Here is a 20,305-nt window from a genome sequence, read left to right on the forward strand (position 1 = left end):
AAAGCACTGTTCTTCTTAGGCAGCAGAGTGATGAGAGTTGTGTTAATGTCAGCAAAATTCCGCCCGACGAGTTGGTAGAATCTATGAAAAACAGCCGTAGATCCTCCTGAATGATGTGCCAGCACGGTGTGAAGAATTTGCATGTGAAACCGTCAGGCCCCGAAGCTTTTTCTGCTGGTGAGGAAATGGTTGCAGCCCACAGCTTGTCTGGTGAGAATGGCCAGTCCATTCCCTGCTGATTCACCGACGGGATGTTCAACCTTTCCCACTTTATCGTCTTCTATTGCGCCTCACGCCTGCCTAGGGACTTAGCAAAATGATCATCAATGATCTTCTCCTTTTCACCATGATCAACAGCTTCCCTGCTACCCACAGTCAGAGAGTGGATGAAGTTTTTCTTCCTTCCCAATTTCATCTTGGCATGGAACAGGTTGGTGTTTGCGTCCCCCTCACGCAGCCAGCTAATCTGGGATGCTTGCTTCCCCCTGGCCCTCTCAATTGCGGCCAAACCCACGATCTTGAGTTTCAGCTACTTTTGGAGGTTGAATTCGGTCGTAGTCAGTCTCCTAGCCTCCTGTGTCGTGTCAAGACTGAGGATAACCTCATTTGCAATGTGAAACTGTAATTTGGGTTTCCCAAAGGTGGCCTTGCTCCAAATCTTCACATCAGCTGCTACCCGCTCTAACTTCCTTTTGATCCCGATGAACGGGCAGTCATGCGGCACGGGCCTCTGCGATGCGTGAATTACAGTCTCGAAGAAATGATGGGATTTTGGCCAGAAATTATTGAATCGAAACCGTGCTTTTCTGAAAGGCGTAGCTCCTTTTGGAAGAAAAAGCATGGAGTGATCCGAGAAGGAGGTGGAGGCCGCCATCAACACATGCCCTGAGTGAGACTCCTCCCACAGCTTGTTGTATAAAACTTTAACAATGTTGCAAGGAGTACGATCCTCCCTTTAATTGCTCCATGTAAGCCTCGGTTTTTGCACTTAATCTCCTTGAGCCCTGCTGAATCGATGGCTCTACGGAATTTCCCCATCATCCTTCTATTGATGTTTGCGTTGTTTTTGTCTCTAGCCTCATAGATCATGTTGAACTCGCTGCTTATCATCCAGGGCTCACCCGCCGGCGGAGCTGCCGCTGTCATCTCAAACAGGAAACTTTTCTTCTGCGCATCGTCCTTCGGTCCATACACATTTGTCAACCAGAAGAAAGAGTCGGAGTGGAGTTCCTCTATCCTAGCGGTGATGGAGAAGCTACCCAACCAACGAGAAACTACGTCGACTAGGGTCTTATCCCAGAAAATAGTCGCGCCTCCTCTAGAGCCGGTTGCCAAGAGCACTACGCAGCCCTGCAGCGTGCTACCACCTATCTCTGAAGCTAAGAACATCGTCGAGTACTCTATCTTTTTTTCCTGCAAACAAAGGATTGTTAGACTATGCGTTGAGGTAGTGTCACAAATCGCAGTACGCTTTGCTCGGCAGTTCAAACCCCGCACATTCCTTGACAGAAATATTAAATTTGTGTCATCCATGTTGGAAATATGCCCTAGAGGCAATAATAAATTGATTATTATTATATTTCCTTGTTCATGATAATCCTTTATGATCCATGCTAGAATTGTATTGATTGGAAACTCAAATACATGTGTGGATACATAGACAACACACTATCCCTAGTGAGCCTCTAGTTGACTAGCTCGTTGATCAAAGATGGTCAAGGTTTCCTGGCCATAGACAAGTGTTGTCACTTGATAAAGGGATTACATCATTAGAAGAATCACGTGATGGACAAGAACCAAACTATGAATGTAGCATATGACCGTGTCAGTTTATTGCTACTGTTTTCTGCATGTCAATGTATCTGTTCCTATGACCATGAGATCATGCAACTCCCGGACACCGCCGGAATACCTTATGTGTATCAAATGTCGCAACGTAACTGGGTGACTATAAAGGTGCTCTAAAGGTAACTCCGAAGGTATTTATTGGGTTGTCATGGATCAAGATTGGGATTTGTCGCTCCGTGTAACGGAGAGGTATCTCGGGGCCCACTCGGTAATAGAACATCGCAATAAGCCTTGCAGGCAATGTGACTAAGGAGTTAGTCACGGGATCTTGTATTACGGAATGAGTAAAGAGACTTGCTGGTAACGAGGTTGAACTAGGTACAGAGATACCGACGATCGAATCTCGGGCAAGTAACATACCGAAGGACAAAGGGAACAACATACGGGATTAAGTTAATCCTTGACATAGAGGTTCAATCGATAAAGATCTTCGTAGAATATGTAGGAGCCAATATGGGCATCCAGGTCACGGTATTGGTTATTGGCCGGAGAGTGTCTCAGGTCATGTCTACATAGTTCTCGAACCCGCAGGGTCTGCAAACTTAAGGTTCGGTCACGTTTCGGTATTATTGAGTTATGTGTGTTTGGTAACCGAAAGTTCTTCAGAGTTCCGGATGAGATCTCAGACGTCACGAGGAGATCTGGAATGGTCCAGGGGTAAAGATTGATATATATAGGAAAGTTGCATTTGGCTTCCGGAAAGTTTTCGGGCATTACAGGTAAAGTACCAGGAGTGACGAATGGGATCTGGGGTTTTACCGAGAGGGGCCACCCACCTTGGAGAGGACCTAATAGGCTTAAAGGTGGTGCACCGGCCCTTAGTAGACTGGTGCGGCCAGCCCAAGATGGCCTATTTAGGCCAAGAAGGAAAGAGGGGGAATATTCCAAGTGGGAGGAGTCCTACTTCGAGTAGGATTGGAGGTGGACTCCTCCACCTCCTGTTCGGCCAAACCAAAGGAGGAGCCTTTGGCTGCCTCCGCCCCTCCCTCCCTCCTATATATATTAGATATTTTTTAGGGAAGCCCTAACCCCAATAAGCAATCGCTGCCCTCTCTCTCTCTCTCTCTAGATCGTTTTCTCCTCTAGATTAGTTCCGCACAGCTTGGCGAATCCCTGCTGGATTAGTTCACCAGCACCACCACCCCATCATGCTAGAGAACTCATCTACCTCTCTGCCCTTCTTGTTGGATCAAGAAGGAGGTGATCATCATCGAGCTGTATGTGTGCTGAACGCGGAGGTGCCATTCGTTCAGCACTAGATCGGGATGGATTGTGATGGGATCGCGGGACGGTTCGTGATGTGATCACGTGACGTACTGCGATTTGGATCGTGGAGATGTCTGACTACATCAACCGCGTTATATACGCTTCCGCTTAGCGATTTACAAGGCTAGGTGGATCCAAACTCCCCTCTCGCAGATGATCATCAGCATGGATAGGTATTGCGTGTGCGTAGGAAATTTTTTGTTTCCCATGCAATATTCTTCAACAGTGGCATAATGACCTAGGTTCATGCATAGATGACATCTCGAGTAGAACACAAAAGAGTTTGTCGGCTTTGATGTTCAATTTGCTGCCCTCCTTAGTCTTTTCTTGATTTGGCGGTATTGTTGGATTGAAGCGGCCCGGACTAATATTACTCGTACGCTTAAGAGAGACCGGTTTCATCGACTAATATGCAACTTGTTGCATAAAGATGACTAGCGGGTGTATGTTTCTTCAACTTCAGTTGAATCGGATTTGACAGAGGTGGTCCTTGGAGAAGGTTAAACAGCAATTTTCATATCATCTTGTGGCTTTGCGTAAGTAAGATGCGATCATACTAGATACCCATAGCAACCATGTAAAATTTGCAACAACAAATTAGAGGACGTCTAACTTGTTTTTGCAGGGTATGCATGTGATGTGATATGGCCAAAGACATAATATAATATATTGGATGTATGAGACGATCATGTTGTAATGGTTAAATATCGACTTGCACATCGATGCTACGGCAACCGGTAGGAGCCATAGGGTTGTCTTTAATTATTTTTGTGCTTGGTGATGCTTTGCTTTATCGCTAGTAGTAGCTTTAGTAGTAACAACATAGTTAGTGCGACAACCTCGATGGCAGCACAATGATGGAGATCATGGTGTGGCGCCAGCGATGATGGAGATCATGTCGGTGCTTTGGTTATGGAGATCAAGAAGCACAAGTTCATGGCCATATCATGTCACTTATGATTTGCATGTGATGTTAATTCTTTTATGCAGCTTGTTTTGCTTAGGATGACGGTAGCATTATAAGGTGATCCCTCACTAAAATTTCAAGATAAAATTGTGTTCTCCCTGACTGTGCACCCTTGCGATAGTTTGTCGTTTCGAGACACCACATGATGATCGGGTCTGATAGACTCTACGTTCACATACAACGGGTGCAAAATAGTTGCACACGCGGAACACTCGAGTTAAACTTGACGAGCCTAGCATGTACAGGTATGGCCTCGGAACACAAGAGACCAAAAGGTCAAGCATGAGTCATGTAGTGGATATGATCAACATGGAGATGTCCACCATTGAAGCTAAACTCAACTCAAGCGATGATCAGACTTGAGTTAGTGAATTTGGATCATGTACCACTCGAATGGCTAGAGGGATGTCAATTTGAGTGGGAGTTCTTAAGTAATATGATTATTTGAACTTATCATGAACATAGTCAAAAATGTCTTTGCAAATTATGTTGTAGCTTGCGCTGTAACTCTACTATTTTTGATATGTTCCTAGAGAAAACTTAGTTGAAAGATGATAGTAGAAATTATGCGGAGTGGGTCCGTAAACTGGGGATTGTCCTCATTGTTGCGCAGAAGGCTTATGTCCTTAATGCACCGCTCGGTGTGCGGAACCCCGAGCGTCGTCTATGGATGTTGCCAACATCTCACATACATGTTTTTGATGACTACGTGATAGTTCAATCTGTAATGCTTAACGGCTTAGAATTGAGGTGTCGAAGACGCTTTGGACGTTACGAAACATATGAGATGTTCCAAGAGCTGAAATTGGGATTCCAGGCTCGTGCCCGCGTTGAGAGGTATGACACCTCCGACAAGATTCTTGGCCTACGAAGTAAGGGAGAAAAGCTCAATCGTTGAGCATGTGCTCAGATTGTGTGGGTACTACAATCGCTTGAATCGAGTGGGAGTTGATCTTCCAGATAAGATAGTTATTGACGTAGTTCTCCAAAAGTCATTGCACCAAGCTACAGAGCTTCATGATGAACTGTAACATATCAGGGATAGAAATGATCCTTGAGCTATTTGCGATGTTTGACATCGCGAAGGTAGAAATCAAGTAGGAGCATCAATTGTTGATGGTTAGTAAAACCACTAGTTTCGAGAAGGGCAGGGGCAAGAAGGGATACTTCATGAATGGCAAACCAGTTGCCGCTCTAGTGCACAAACCCAAGGTTGAACCCGAACTCGAGAATTAGTGCTTCTAATATGAGGGGAACAGTCACTGAAGCAGCACTACCCTTGATACTTGGTAGATGCGAAGGCTGGCAAAGTCGCCAAAAGTATATTGGATATACATGATATTGATGTGTACCTTATTAGTGCTCCTAGTAGCACTGGGGTATTAGATACTGGTTCGGTTGCTAAGTGTTAGTAACTCGAAATAAAAGCTACGGAATAAACGAAGACTAGCTAAAGGCGAGGTGACGATGTGTGTTGGAAGTGTTTCCAAAGTTGATGTGATCACCATCGCACGCTCCCTCTACTTTCGAGATTAGTGTTGAACCAAAATGTTGTTTGGTGTTTGCGTTGAGCATGAACATGATTGGATTGTGTTTATTGCAATACGGTTATTCATTTAAAGAGAGTAATGGTTATTCAATTTACTTGAATAATACCTTCAATGGCCATGCACCTAATATGGATGGTTTATTGAATCTTGATCGTAGTATTACTCATGTTCATAATATTTGATGCCAAAAGATACAAAGTAGTAATGATAGTACCACCTAATTGTGGCACTGCTGCTTGAGTCATATTGGTATAAAACGCATGAAGAAGCTCCATACTGATGGATCTATGGACTCACTCATTTTTGAAATGTTTGAGACATGCAAACCATGTCTATTGGTGTAAATGCATGAAGAAACTCCATCTGGATGGATCGTTTGGACTCACTTGAGACATGCAAATCATGCCACATGGGCAAGATGACTGAAGGCCTCGTTTTCAGTGCGATGGAACAAGAAAGCAACTTATTGGAAGTAATACATTTTGATGTATGCAGTCCAATGAGTTCTGAGGCACGCAGTGGATATCATTATGTTCTTACTTCATAGATGATTTGAGTAGATAATAGTATATTTGCTTGATGAAACACAAGTCTGAATTATTGAAAGGTTCAAATAAATTGATAATGAAGTTGAAGATTGTCGTGACAAGAGGATGAAATGTCTGTGATATGATCGTAGAGATGAATATCTGAGTTGCGAGTTTGGTACACAATTAAGACAGTGTGGAAATTGTCTCACAACTAATGCCACCTAGAACACCATAGTGTGATGGTGTGTCCGAACGTCATAGTCGCGCCCTATTGGATGTGGTGCGTACTATTATGTCTCTTATCGAATTACCACTATCGTTTTTCAGTTAGGCATTAGAGACAACCGCATTCACTTTAAATAGGGCACCATGTAATTCCGTTGAGATGACACCATATGAACTATGGTTTGGAAAAATATAAGTTATCGTTTCTTAAAATTTTGGGACTGCGATGCTTCTGTGAAAAAGTTTCAGCCTGATAAGCTCGAACCTAAAGCGGATAAATGCATCTTCATAGGATACCCAAAATAGTTGGGAATACCTCCTATCTCAGATTCGAAAGCAAAGTGTTTGTTTCCAGAAAAGGGTACTTCCTCGAGAAAAGGTTTCTCTCAAAAGAATTGAGTGGGAGAATGGTGGAACTTGATGAGGTTATTGAACCGGCACTTCATCCAGTGTATAGAAGGATGTAGGAAGTTGTTCCTGTGGCGCCTACACCAATTGAAGTGGAAGCTGATGATGGTGATCATGAAGCTTCGGATCAAGTTACTACAAACCTCGTAAGTCGACAAGGTCACGTACTACTCCACATGGTATGGTAACCCTGTCTTAGAGGTCATGTTGTTCGACAAAAATAAACCTACGAGCTATGAAGAAGCGATGGTGGGCCTAGATTCCGATGAATGGCTGGACGCCATGAAATCCGAGGTAGGATCCATGTATGAAAACAAAGTGTAGACTTTGGAAGAACTACTTGATGGTCGTAAGGCTGTTATGTACATATGGATCTTTAAAAGGAAGACGGACGATGATGGTAAATGTCACCATTAAGAAAGCTTGACTTGTCGCAAATATGTTTCTGACAAGTTCAAAGAGTTGACTACGATGAGACTTCCTCACTCATAGCGATGCTAAAAGTCTGTTGGAATTATGTTAGCAATTGCTGCATTTTTCAATTATGAAATCTTGCAGATGGATGTCAAAACATAGTTTCATCGACGGTTTCCTTGAGGAAAGGTTGTATGTCATATAACCAGAAGGTTTTGTCGATCCTAAGGATGCTAACAATTATGCAAGCTCCAGCGATCCTTCTAAGGACTGGAGTAAGCACCTCTGAGTTGGAATATGCGCTTTGATGAGATGATCAAAGCTTTTGGATTTATAAAAAGTTTATGAGAAACTTGTATTTCCAAGGAAGTGAATGGGAGCGCTATAGAATTTCTGATAAGTATATGTGGTTGACATATTGTTGATCGGAAATAATGTAGAATTTCTTAAAAGCGTAAAGGGTTGATTGAAAGGAGTTTTTCAAAAGAAAACCTAGATTGAGATACTTGAACATTGAGCATCAAGATCTATAGAGATAGATCAAAATGCTTAATAGAACTTTCAAATGAATACATAGTGTGACAAGATTTTGAAGGAGTTCAAAATAGATCAGTCAAAGAAAGAGTTCTTGGTTGTGTTATATGGTGTGAGGATTGAGTAAGACTCAAAACCCGACCACGGCAGAAGAAAGATAAAGGACGAAGGCCTCACCTATGCATTGGTCGTAGGCTCTATAGTATGCTATGTTGTGTACCGCACCTGATGTGTGCCTTGCCATGAATCTGTCAAGGGGTACAAAAATGATCCAGGAATGGATTACTGGATGGCGGTCAAAAGTTATCCTTAGTAACTAGTGGACTAAGGATTTTTTTTCCTCGATTATGGTGGTGATAAAAGAGTTTGTCGTAAAGGGTTACATCGATGCAAGCTTTGACACAAATCCGGATAACTCTGAGTAGTAAACCGGATTCGTATAGTGGAGCAGTCATTTGGAATAGTTCTAAATAGCGCTTGGTAGCAGCATCTATAGGATGACATAGAGATTTGTAAAGCACACACGGATCTGAAAGGTTTAGACCCATTGACTAAAAACCTCTCTCACAAGCAAGACATGATCGAAGCCCAGAATGTATGGGTGTTAGATTCCTTACAATCACGTAGTGATGTGAACTAGATTATTGACTCTAGTGCAAGTGGGAGACTGTTGGAAATATGCCCTAGAGGAAATAATAAATTGATTATTATTGTATTTTCTTGTTCATGATAATCGTTTATTATCCATGCTAGAATTGTATTGATTGGAAACTCAAATACATATGTGGGTACATAGACAACACACTGTCCCTAGTGATCCTCTAGTTGACTAGCTCGTTGATCAAAGATGGTCAAGGTTTCCTGGCCATAGACAAGTGTAGTCACTTGATAACGGGCTCACATCATCAGGAGAATGATGTGATGAACAAGACCAAAACTATGAACATAACATATGATCGTGTCAGTTTATTGCTACTGTTTTCTGCATGTCAATGTATCTCTTCCAATGACCATGAGATCATGCAACTCCCGGACACCGGAGGAATACCATGTGTATATCAAATGTCGCAACGTAACTGGGTGACTATAAAGGTGCTCTACAGGTATCTCCGAAGGTGTCTGTTGGGTTGGCATGGATCAAGACTCGGATTTGTCACTCCGTGTGACAGAGAGGTATCTCACGGCCCACTCGGTAATAAACATCACAATAAGCCTGGCGAGCAATGTGACTAAGGAGTTAGTCACGGGATCTTGTTTTACGGAACGAGTAAAGAGACTTGCCGGTAATGAGATTGAACTAGGTATAGAGATACCGACGATCGAATCTCGGGCAAGTAACGTACCGAAGGAAAAAGGGAATACGGGATTAACTGAATCCTTGACATGGAGGTTCAACCGATAAAGATCTTCGTAGAATATGTAGGATCCAATATGGGCATCCAGGTCCCGCTATTGGTTATTGGCCGGAGAGTGTCGCAGTTCATGTCTACATAGTTCTCGAACCCGCAGGGTCTGCACACTTAAGGTTCGGTGACATTTCAGTATTATTGAGTTATGTGTGTTTGGTAACCGAAAGATGTTCGGAGTCCCGGATGAGATTTCGGATGTCACGGGGAGATCCAGAATGGTCCGGAGGTAAAGATTGATATATCGAAATCTTGCATTTGGCTTCCGGAAAGTTTTCGGGCATTACCGATAAAGTATCGGGAGTGACGAATGGGTTTTGGGGTTTTACCGGGATGAACCACCCACCCGGGAGAGAACCTAATAGGCCTAAAGGTGATGCACTAGCCCTTAGTGGGATGGTGCGGCCAGCCCAAGATGGCCTATTTCGGCCAAGAAGCAAAGAGAGAAAAATCCCAAAGGGAGAGGGGGAATATTCCAAGTGGGAGGAGTCCTACTTGGCGTAGGATTGGAGGTGGACTCCTCCACCTCCTATTCGTCCGAACCAAAGGAGGAGCCTTCGGTTGCCTCCTCCCCTCCCTCCCTCCCTCCTATATTTACTAGAGGTTTTTTAGGGCAGCCCTAACTCCAATAAGCCACGGCTGCCCTCTCTCTCTCTCTAGATCATTTTCTCTTCTAGATTAGTTCCACACAGCTTGGCGAAGCCCTGCTGGATTAGTTCACCACCACCACCACCACGATGTCGTGCTGGAGAACTCATCTACCTCTCTGCCCCTCTTGCTGGATCAAGAAGGCGGTGATCTTCATCGAGTTGTACGTGTGCTAAACTCGGAGCTGCCGTCCGTACGGCACTAGATCGGGATGGATCATGATGGGATCGCGGGACGATTCATGATGAGACCGCGGGACGGCCTGTGATTTGGATCGCGAAGATGTCTGACTACATGAACCGCGTTATATACGCTTCCTCTTAGCGATCTACAAGGGTATGTGGATCTGAACTCCCCTCTCGTAGATGATCATCACCATGGATAGGTATTGCGTGTGCGTAGGAAAACATTTGGTTCCCGTGCAACATTCCCCAATAATCCATCAGGAAATCAGATGTTACTCCGCCAACTGAACATATAAATGAAGAAATGATGATACACCATACAACACGCCGGGGGTCGACGACGGCCACCAACAGGCCCAAAACCCCGTCCTTGATGAACGAACGACTGAACCGAAGAACTACACAGAGCATTAATCCTAACTCGAACTAGTTGAAGACCTGCCGCTAGCGAAGCCTAGCTACATAGACTACATCTATCATGATTAACCGAGGACGGCCTCCTCAGCCTCCGTAACCTCCGCCATGGCCCCAGCAATCTTGAGCGTTGTTTGGTCGAGGCATGTGAGTTTTGCAAAGGCGGCGATATCCCCATCAGAAAGAGGCTCCTGGAAATGCATCATGAGTTTCTCCACCGTTTGCAAAGTCAGCTTGCCTTTTGGGGCAAGCTTCCCCGGCTCGTGCATGACACACATGACAGCCCGTTGTGCAAACCGGGTTGAGTTGGCTGCTACGGCCTGCGCGCGCTACGGAAAGATGGAACTGAAGAAGCTCTGGATTTTGGTGGGGCAGAGTGTCGAGGGCGAGGCAGCTGGCTGGTAAGGACCGGCGGTGGCAATGCAGCGAACAGCTCGGCAGCTTGCTCCCTACCAAAGCAAATCTGGATTGCATCCACCCTTTGGCTCACCGCCCCTATCTGAAAGCCCATCGTGGCCGCTGCAGGGTGGTTGGTGCAGGGCAACAGACACGAAAGCATATCCGGGCTTTCCAGCGTAGTTGGCCCAGTGTTGTAGCGTGGGGGTAGCGACTACCATTTTCAAACACCAGCGGGGTGACAAGGGCCTCTAACATGGCATTTTCCATATCCAACTACATGCAGCTTGTGCGCTCGAGGGGGGGGGCTGAATCGGAGAAGGAGAAGAACCGGGCCACTGGGTCTTCCTCGGGCAGTGTTAGAGGCAGAGGGCGTAGAGGCAGTGGGGGTGGCACGAAGCACAAGGGCCCCACGTCCTCTCGAGCATCATTGTCCCCTCGGCCGCAGTCGCGTGGTGGCGCCGCACCGGAGTCCGGCTATGCCGGCGATGCACGTTCTTGACAACGTCAGCGACGTTTCCCTTGGCGTGACATCCACGATCGATGCGTCGATCCCTCCAGGACCGATTAAAGCCGCCAGACCCATTTCCATCTTCACAATCACTGCCACCGTCCCCAACCAAGGGATCGCATCCTATAACCTCGACTCGCGGTGCGCTGTTGTGAGCCCTTCCTTGGCCGTCTTCGACACGAGCCACCCAAGATTTGGATTCAAGACGCGGAAAGGGGCGGTCGTCCTCCTCATCCAAAGACGGCAAATCGCTCTGAGCAGAGGGGGAGGAGCGCGGGGACACGGGGGTCCAGTCCTCCAGCAGGTCGACATGGATTAGCAAGTCGTAGCAACGCACACCCGGCGGACGAGGGATGCGACGGTCGGCAGGCACCAGGCCGATGATCGAGTCAGCTCTGTCGACGCCTCGCTAAAGCACCCAAAGAGCGTGCTTTGTCTGAATGTGGGCAACATCCCAGTCCTAAAGCCAGCAAGCGAAGGTCTTTGTGTGAACCCTCTCCAGAGTGCGCATGTCGAGCTGGTCGACCTGCCCGACATCGCCGAGAGCCTCCTCGACGCCCGGCAGCGACAAGAACTACATCGGTAGGTCTTCTATGACGACACGCACATGGTGGTTGCACTTGAGAATCGGGGCGTGGTCCTCCTCGTGCCAGTCCTTCATGCAGTACTTACATCTCTCCACCTTGATGACGCCCCGGCGCACAGCATTGTCCATGTGCACAGGTAGGTCAAAGTGGATGAGGAAGGCCTCCGGCTAGTGGGCAGTGACACAGAGTTGGTGAGTCGGGGTGGACAGCAGCTCAAAAATCACCTTACCGACATCCGCGGGGGTGGTGGAGTGCGTGCGGTCCGCGGCGGTGAGGGTGACGGCGTGCTGACGTAGGATGTGCTCCTCTATCTCAAGCGCCGGGGAAGCCATGATCACCTTGGTGCTCTCCCGCGGCCGCCTCGCCGGGTCGCACAGGGAGAGGCGATCCATGGAAGCTGACGGAGGGGGAGGTGGAAAGACCCGCCGTCCTTTCACCGGGCCTCTTGTCACGGCCGGCGGACCGAGCCTAGCACGAGCAGCCCCGCATAGGCCCCCATTTCTAGGGTTTTGCGAGCAGTCTTTGCTAAAGTGCCCCGCGCACTTGCAAATGATGCTGCAAAGGGGGTCACGGCAGTCGATGCGGCGGTGGCGTTTGCTGAGGCAGCGGAAGCGCTTCCCCTTGAAGTGACTTAAGAAGGCGTCCTGTCCCGCGCCCGCATTGAAGAAGCGGCACCGGCCAGGTTGCGGGATCGAGGCAAGCCCCGAACGGACCAAAGTAGGATAGCATGCCCTCCTGTTCTTCCAAAAAAGTACCTCCGTCCATACGACCTCCGCTGAGTCGGCCTGGCCCGAAGGGGAAACCTTGGAAGGGGAGGCAGGGCGAACCACCACGGATTTAAGGCACGCCTGTCCGCGGCAAGGAGATGAGCCAAGATTCGACGGATCGAGACGAGCCCCAGTGTTGAAACACTCCCCCTGCAACAGGATTCGTGGTGTTGAGGCCGGATCTGACATCATTGTCGTCGATGCAGTGGATCTCGGGGAGGCGAGCTGCGCAGCATCCCCGGTCCAAAGCGAGCCCCCTCCGGGCGAGGGCAAGCACCGACGAGGGGACAATGGGTGGTTGGGGGAAGAGCAAAGAGCCATAATGGCCTGATCTGATGCGCGGGAGGGGGGAGGAGGGGGTGAGCTCCTACCGCCGAGCGGTTGTCTCGCGCATTCCAACTGCAGAGAGTCCGCAACGAATGAGATGTCATGTGGTATATATAAGTAGAAAACGTAAATACATGTACGCAGGTAGCAAGTACTCACTCTATCCCAAAATAAGTGTCTCGACGTTATACTAGCTTTAATATAAAATTATACTAAACTTGAAACACTTATTTTAGGACAGGACAAAGGGAATAGATCATGGAAATCCTAAATACGTCAGAAGCACTTGCTGGCAAAACAAATCTAACAGTAGCACGGGGCTGGAAAGTAGAAATTCATTTGGTCACCTGGGCTTTCTGTGCAAGCAGATCATGGGACATATCAGTTAGGAGCGGCTATGTCACCAATGATTTTTATTTTTTATTTTGACTGCAGCTATGTCACAAATGATATGTATTGCTCTTTGTGAGTGTTAGCGCTCCAATCGCCCAATAGCTTTGGACCGGTCAGTAAGAACCCAATCGAAGCTGGCACTGGGAGAGGTGACGACCGGTTTTAAGAACTCCTTCCACATGGTTACTTAATTTTTTTACTGGTTTTTATGGGGTTTTTCTCTTTTTTTTCCTTTTGTTGTTTCCTATTTATTTTTGTATTTCTTCTCTTTTCCTTTTTCCACGAAAATAAAAATAGAAAAATGTTGAAAATTTCAGTAATTGGCCGTGTTTTAGAAAAGAATCCATGTTTTCAGTATATGTTTGGAATTGTTAAAAATTGCTCACTATTTAAAGAAAATCGTATTTTTCAGAAAAAGTTTGGAAATTTTAAAAATTGTTCAAAATTTCAAGAAATGTTCACAAATTTCAACAATACATTGTTCGCAATTCTTAAAAACTGTTCCATTTTCTAAAAGTTCTCCGGAATTTTAAAATTGTTCGCTATGTTATAAAAATGTTAACAATATATTAAAAACTTTTTCAGAGTGTATTTCTACATAGTGAAATTTTATAATTTACAGTGAAGTTTTACAATGAAACTGAAACTTCTAAAATGTACTTTTTAAAGTTTGTGAACATTTATTAATTCTTGACCATTTTTTGAGCTCACTGACAATTTGTTTCAGTTCGCGCACAATTTTTGAATATGTGAACATTTTTTGAATACATGACTCTTTCTTGAATTTGTAAAAAAAAATTGGAAATCGCACAGATATTTTTGAATAAGCAAACAATTTCAGTATTTCTGCAAACGCTTTTTTAATTCATGGATATCTATTTGAGTTTGTGAACATTTCTTAGTTCGTGAATATTTTATGAATACAGCGGCCGCTCGTCGCTGTTGTGGCGCATGGGCCATGCCCATATAACGAGCAAAGAGATACCGCGAGTGACGCAAGGGCGCTAGGACAAATATTAATCATGTATTTGGAAATGTTGATGTGTATGAAATAATATTATCTTGATGTATGCGAAAAATATATAATGTGTATGAAAAACATTAGACATGTATTGAAAAACAAATTTCAAAGAAAACCAAAATATAGGGAAAAAACAAAGAAAAAGCAATCGGAAGAAAAAGGGAGAATAAAAAAAGACCGAAGAAACTCATGCAAACAGTGAAACACAATTAGAGAAACAAAACAGAAAAAAACTCAAGCCAGAGGTACTACATTACTGGCCTGGCCCGGTCCGTCGTACCCACAGACGAGGCCGAGTTACGTCTTGGTTTGCCTCAGAAAAAAGGTCACGTCACGGTATATAGCCCTGGCGGTATCAGTTGGACGGAGTGCATACTTATCTTAAAGGCCATAGACTTATTATTATCGGCCGAATGGGCTGGCACACGTGAAGCGCTTCTGAAGGTGGACACAGTTGTCGCTACCCATTAAAAATGTACTTTCTTTTATGTTTTCGGAATCTTAAGAAAAGGTACATCAGCCTAATAACATAAAATTTTGACGTGTTGTAAAGATAAATGTCCACATCTATAAAAAATATTTTCATATTTTAAATAAATGTTCATGAATCTTCAAAATTATTCATGCACAAAGTATTCTCATACCTAAATTCTAAGGCTGACCATAGTGGGGTATCATAACTAGTATCATAGTCTTGAGACTAGCAAACATGCTGATGTGGCAAGTAATTAAATAAGAGAGAGAGGGTGAGAGTAACATAGGTAGATATCGTATCATGTTAAATGCTATGCTACTATGTGTCATGCATGTCAATAAATGAGATCATCTATGATATTAATTGATGGTACTATGCACTATAAAGGTAGTATCATACAATAGTAACATATGCATGATACTACTATATGTTACTCCCCACTATGAGCAGCCTAATTAGGAGGTGTTCGGAGTCTCACCAGCTCCGTAAAATTTTGGGAGTTGCAGAGCCGTGCAACAGCCGGTTTCGTCACTTTGAACCAAAACTCCACCTGCTCCCAGAGTGGAGTTGTGGAGTGGAGGTTCTCCGAACAGGGCCTTAGTGTAGTTGCCCTAATTTTGAGCACACCTTCTACGAACCGTCACATCAATTAAATCACGATCGCGCCTAGGTGGTACTTGGTCGGAGGCAAGTGGGCGAAGAGTCCCGACACTGTCGAAGCCTTCACGGCGGTGGGCCCACCCATTTCTGTCTTCCCCTTCCCACCAATGGCATTGTGGCCGCGCGGTTTCTTCCCCCATCGCCGAAATTTCTCTCACCTCCAAATCCGGCCCGCCGCCCCGAAATCAACGGCGCGCCCCGCCAACAATTGGTGCTTTAGTAAGAGCAACGCCAACCGATTGAACCAAATGGACGGTGATTTTATCCTTTTTCGTCGGTTTTGGTCGTCCGCCCACTTTAGGATTTGGGTCGGCAGTGCGCCCAATGCGCCGACCCATATTTGTTCGCGTGGCCGGCTAGCCGTCGGTTTTAAACAAATACAAACATTTTGCATATTTTTTAAAAGCAAATGAAATAACATAATTTCACAACCGAAAAAACACCAAAGTTTTACAAGCAGTTTTACAAGCCCAATAAAAATTAAATTTTCTTTAAAAGATACATCTATTGGTTGGTAACATGATCCCACATATGCTCAGCCAAATCATCTTACAACTGAATATGAGTTTCCCAATCACGTATTTCATGATGATATTGGATGAACTATGCAAACGATGACGCTCCTCCGCCATGCTGAGGCACCAGATTATCACCCTTAAACTCAAACCCTTGATTGGAGACGTTCCGGACGCTCATCCTCTATGATCATATTGTGCATGATCACAAAAACAGTAATCACTTCCCACAACTTATTTGTGTTCCAAGTTCTAGCAGGATATCGAACTATGCCCCATCAAGGTTGCAGAACACTAAAGGCACGCTTGACATCCTTCCGAACACTCTCTTGTTCTTGGGCAAATCTTTTCCTCTTCTCTCCGACAAGTTTAGAGATTGTCTTCACAATAGTGGTGCACTGTGGATAGATTCCGTGAGCTAGATAGAATCCTTTGTTGTAGTTGTGACGTTGATGTTAACATTGACCGGCGGGCTGTTGCCTTCGACAAGCCTTGTAAACATTGGCAAACATTAAAGCAGGTTGATATCATTGTGTGATCCGGCAATGTCAAAGAAAGAGTACCAGATCCAGAGATCTTGAGAGGCCATGACCTCAAGTATAACAGTGCAAGCGTTGACATGGCCCTTGTACTGGCCTTGCCAAGCAAAAGGGCAGTTCTTCCACTCCCAGTGCATGCATTCTATGCTACCATGTTGGGTAACGTAGCATAAATTCAAAAAATTTCCTACGCATATTCGGATCTTCCTATGGGGAGACCAGCAATGAGAGAGGGGTGAGTGCATCTTCATACCTTTGAAGATCGCTAAGCGGAAGTGTTACTAGAACGCGGTTGATGGAGTCGTACTCGAGGCGATTCAGATCACGGTGTGATTCCGATCTAGTGCCGAACTACGGCACCTCCGCGTTCAACACACGTGCTGCCCGGTGACGTCTCCCGCACCTTGATCCAGCAAGGAGGAGGGAGAGGTTGGGGAAGATCTCCAAAAGCACGACGGCGTGGTGTCGATGGAGAGACGAGGTCTCCCGGCTGGGCTTCGCCAAGCACCGGCAGAGAGTAGGAGAAAGAAGAGTAGGGCTGCGCCGAGGGAGAGGGAAAATTGTGTCCTCAAAAGCCCAAAAGTGCCCACTATATATAGGAGGAGGGGAGGGGGTGCCACCCCTAGGGTTCCCACCCTAGGTGGTGCGGCAGCCCCCCCAGATGGGAGGCGCGGCTGCTAGGGCAGGGGGGAGGGGTGGCGCACCCCTAGGTGGGCCTTAGGCCCACCAGCGCCTAGGGTTTCCCCCCTCTCCACCTCCTGCGCCTTGGGCTGAGTGTGGGGGCGCACCAGCCCACCTAGGGGCTGGTTCCCTCCCTCACTTGGCCCATCTAGCCTCCCGGGGTCCTTTCCCCCTTCCGGTAGACCCCCGAGGCCACTCCCGGTGGTCCCGGTGGTCCCGATACGTTACCAGCGACGCCCGAAACACTTCCGGTGTCCAAAACCATCCGTCCTATATATCAATCTTTACCTCCGGACTATTTCGGAGCTCCTCATGACATCCGGGATCTCATCCGGGACTCCGAACAACTTTTGATAACCTCGTATAATAATTCCCTATAACCCTAGCGTCATCGAACCTTAAGTGTGTAGACCCTACGAGTTCGGGAGACACGCAGACATGACCGTGACACCTCTCCAGCCAATAACCATCAGCGGGGTCTGGATACCCATGGTGGCTCCCACTTGCTCCACGATGATTTCTTCGGATGAACCATGATGTCAAGGATTCAATCAATCCCGTATACAATTCCCTTTGTCTGTCGGTATAGAACTTGCCCAAGATTCGATCGTCGGTATACCTATACCTTTTTCAATCTCGTTATCGGTAAGTCTCTTTACTCGTTCCATAGCACGTCATCGTGTGACTAACTCCTTAGTCACATTGAGATCATGATGATGTTCTACCGAGTGGGCCCAGAGATACCTCTCCATCACGCGGAGTGACAAATCCCGATCTCGATTCGTGCCAACCCAGCAGACACTTTCAGAGGTACCCGTAGTGCACCTTTATAGTCACCCAGTTACGTTGTGACGTTTGATACACCCAAAGCACTCCTACCGTATCCGGGAGTTGCACAATCTCACGGTCAAAGGAAAAGACACTTGACATTAGAAAAGCTTTAGCATACGAACAATACGATCTAGTGCTACGCTTAGGACTTGGTCTTGTCCATCACATCATTCGCCCAATGATGTGATCCCGTTATCAATGACATCTAATGCCCATGACCAGGAAACCATGATCATCTATTGACTAACGAGCTAGCCAACTAGAGGCTTGCTAGGGAGACATTGTGATCTATTTATTCACACATGTATTACTGTTTCCTGTTAATACAATTATAGCATGAAGAATAGACCATTATCATGAACAAGGAAATATGACAATAACTATTTTATTATTGCCTCCAGGGCATATTTCCAACAGTATCCCACTTGCACTAGAGTCAATAATCTAGTTACATTGTGATCTATCGAACACCCATATCATTATGGTGTTGATCATGTTTTTCTCGTGGAAGAGGTTTAGTCAACGGGCCTGCAACATTCAGATCCGTGTGTACTTTACAAATCTCTATTACTCCACTCTGGACATGGTCCTGGATAGAGTTGTAGCGGCGTTTGATGTGCTTCGTCTTCCGGTGAAACCTGGGCTCCTTGGCTATGGCAATTGCCCCAGTGTTATCAGAGAAGAGTGTCATTGGACCCGACGCGCTTGGAACCACTCCAAGGTCGGTGATGAGCTCCTTCATCGAAATTCCTTCATGAGCCGCTTCTGAAGCAGCTATGTACTCCGCTTCACATGTAGATGCTGCCACGACTTCTTGCTTGCTGCCGCACAAGCTCACTGCCCCACCATTCAAAACATATACGTATCCGGTCTGTGACTTAGAGTCATCCGGATCTGTGTCGAAGCTAGCGTCGACGTAAGCCTTTACAACAAGCTCTTCGTCACCTCCATAAATGAGAAACATTTCCTTAGTCCTTTTCAGGTACTTAAGGATATTCTTGACCGATGTCCAGTGTTCCATATGGGGATCACTTTGGTACCTGCCTACCAAACTTATGGCAAGGTTTATATCAGGTCTAGTACACATCATGGCATACATAAGAGAGCCTACGGCTGAAGCGTAGGGGACACAACTCATCTTCTCTCTATCTGCTGTCGTGGTCGGCGACTGAGTCTTACTCAATCTCAGACCTTGCAAAACTGGCAAGAACCCTTTCTTTGAGTTTTCCATATTGAACTTCTTCAATATCTTGTCAAGGTATGTACTTTGCGAAAGACCTATGAGGCGTCTCGATCTATCTCTATAGATCTTGATGCCTAATATGTATGCAGCTTCTCCAAGGTCCTTCATTGAAAAACTCTTATTCAAATAGGACTTTATGCTCTCCAACATCTCTATATTATTCCCCATCAATAATATGTCATCCACATACAGTATGAGGAAAGCTACAGAGCTCCCACTCACTTTCTTGTACAGACAAGCTTCTCCGTAAACCTGTATGAAGCCAAACACTTTAATCACCTCATTAAAGCGAATGTTCCAACTCCGAGATGCTTGCACCAGCCCATAGATGGAGCGCTGGAGCTTGCACACTTTGTTAGCACCGTTAGGGTCGACAAAACCTTCTGGTTGCATCATATACAACTCTTCCTTAAGGTTCCCGTTAAGGAACGCTGTTTTGACGTCCATTTTCCAAATTTCATAATCATAAAAGGCGGCAATTGCTAACATGATTCGGACTGATTTCAGCTTCGCTACGGGAGAGAAAGTCTCTTCGTAGTCAATTCCTTGAATTTGTCGAAAACCCTTTGCGACAAGTCGAGCTTTATAAACGGTTACATTACCGTTTGCATCAGTCTTCTTCTTGAAGATCCATTTATTTTCTACGGCTCGCCGGTCATCGGGCAAGTCCACCAAAGTCCATACTTTGTTCTCATACATGGATCCTATCTCAGATTTCATGGCTTCAAGCCATTTGTTGGAATCTGGGCCCGCCATCGCTTCTTCACAGTTCGACGGTTCACCGTTGTCTAACAACATGATTTCCATCACAGAGTTGCCGTATCACTCTGGTGCAGAGCGTGCCCTTGTGGACCTTCGTGGTTTAGTAGTAACTTGATCCGAAGCTTCATGATCATTATCATTAACTTCCTCTTCAGTAGGTGTAGGCGCCACATGAACAATTTCCCGCGCTGCGCTACTTTCC

General features: G+C 45.8%; 1 pseudogene; it reads right to left on the reverse strand.

Annotated features, from left to right (window-relative positions):
* Positions 1-10,463: 10,463 nt before the first annotated feature.
* LOC123409190 lies at positions 10,464-11,882 on the reverse strand (annotated as a pseudogene).
* Between the last annotated feature and the right edge of the window lie 8,423 nt (positions 11,883-20,305).

The sequence above is a fragment of the Hordeum vulgare genome, chromosome 7H, assembly GCF_904849725.1.
Source record: "Hordeum vulgare subsp. vulgare chromosome 7H, MorexV3_pseudomolecules_assembly, whole genome shotgun sequence".
In the NCBI taxonomy this organism is placed as follows: domain Eukaryota; kingdom Viridiplantae; phylum Streptophyta; class Magnoliopsida; order Poales; family Poaceae; genus Hordeum; species Hordeum vulgare.